Source organism: Orycteropus afer, unplaced genomic scaffold (genome assembly GCF_000298275.1).
Source record: "Orycteropus afer afer isolate SDZICR_OR568_19922 unplaced genomic scaffold, OryAfe1.0 scaffold01110, whole genome shotgun sequence".
In the NCBI taxonomy this organism is placed as follows: Eukaryota; Metazoa; Chordata; class Mammalia; order Tubulidentata; family Orycteropodidae; genus Orycteropus; species Orycteropus afer.
The window spans coordinates 20,347-22,220 of record NW_006922697.1 but is presented as its reverse complement, the minus strand read 5'-3'; positions in this window follow the sequence as shown (position 1 = coordinate 22,220).

Here is a 1,874-nt window from a genome sequence, read left to right as displayed (position 1 = left end):
TTCAGCCTCACAACAACATATATGCCACTATAGTATGACAAACTGATATAACTGGCAATAATTATTATGTTTATCTTACAATTAACTATAGAAACTTACTAAAAGAAGTAAATTATTTTACAAAAGAACACAAAATTAGATCACTGCTCTGGTTACCTAGTGCTGCTCTGACAAGAATTTATCACCAATGAGATCGCTTAAACAAACAAGAGTTTATTCTCTTCCAATTCAGGTGGCTAGAAGTCCAAGTTCAAAGTGCCAGGCTCTAGGGGCTGTGTGAAAGCCCCTCAACCTTGGGCTTCAGCTTTGCCTCTTGCTCCTGGCCCACTGAAGGTAGAAGCATTTCTTCACTCAGCCAACTAATAGCTGCTGAGGCTAACAAGCCTAAGGTTGACAAATAAAATGGCACAGTCCTGATGTTACCAAACCACATGGCAGGGAATTAGTTCAAGTCCATTGTAAATCCCAAGGTCAGCAGAATATGTCAGGCTCCTGAACAACAACATAGCTACATACAGGGTTCAAGGTGCCATAAGCTAGAGACCATTCCCAAAGCTGCTGCTTATATATGGGAAGCAGACCACATATCAAAAGCAGCTAATCAACTGCTCACAGTAGATTCCACCATAAGTTGATTACTGGTCTCATTATGGGGAAAACTACATCCAGCTGCCCAGCCACTCATCCAGGCCTAGTCAAGTTGACACAAAAACATAACCACCATAATCACTGAACCTTGTGTAAAAGATTCTTTGTGTTTGTTAAAAGGTTTTGTCAAGTTGGTTGTGACCCATAGTGATGCTATGGACAAATGAATGAATAATGCAGATCCTGTGCCGATATTGTTATTTTTGAGCCCATTGTTTCAGCCACTGTCAATCCATCTAGTTGAGAGTCTTCCTCTTTTTCACTCACCATCTCCTTTCCCAAGCATAATGTCCTTCCACAGGGACTGGTTCCTCCTGATGACATGTCCCAAGTACTTGAGATGAAATTTTACCATCCTTGCTTTGAGAAGAATTCTGGCCATACTTCTTCCAAGACAAATTTGTTCACTGTTATGGTAAACCATGGTATATTCTTTGACAACACCATAATTCAGAGGCACCACATTTTCTTTGCTCCCCCTTATTCATTAGCCAATTTTTGAATATGTCTTCCCTACCTTTGTTAGTGGGAGCTCTGGTAGCATAGTGCTTAAGTCATTTGACTGCTAACCAGAAGACTGGAAGTTCAAATCCACCAGCCACTACTTGGGAGGAAGGTTGGACAACCTACTTCCGTATTGATATCATCTCAGAAAACCATGGAAGGGTCGCTATGAGTTGGGGTTGACTAGACGTCACATAACAACAACAACAACCTTTGTTAGCAGGTACTGTTTTTGTTTGGAAAATAAACAAATATGTTTTAATATTACAATTAAATAATTCACTGAAGCTTGGCATATAATGATATACTTTAAAATCATTAACATTATTTACTTCTCCTAGCATTGTGATAAATTTTTCCTCACATAACAGACTGTGGTTGATGTAGCTAGGTGTTGTTGATTCAGCAGCCATTCATAGTGATCCTATGTACAGCAGGACAAAACACTGCCTTGTCCTGTGTCATCTGCACAATCATTGCTATGCTTGAGCCCATTGTGAAAGCCACCTTATTAATTCATCCTTCCATCCCATTAAGGGTGTTCCTCTTTTTCACTGACCCTATACTTTATCAAGCATGATATCCGTTTCCAAGGAGTGGTTCCACCTGATGACTAAAGTATGGGAGACAAAGTCTGGTCATTCTCCCTTTTAAGGACACTTCAGACTGTACTTCTTCCAAGACAAATGTATTCCTTCCTCTGGCAGTCCATGGTATATTCA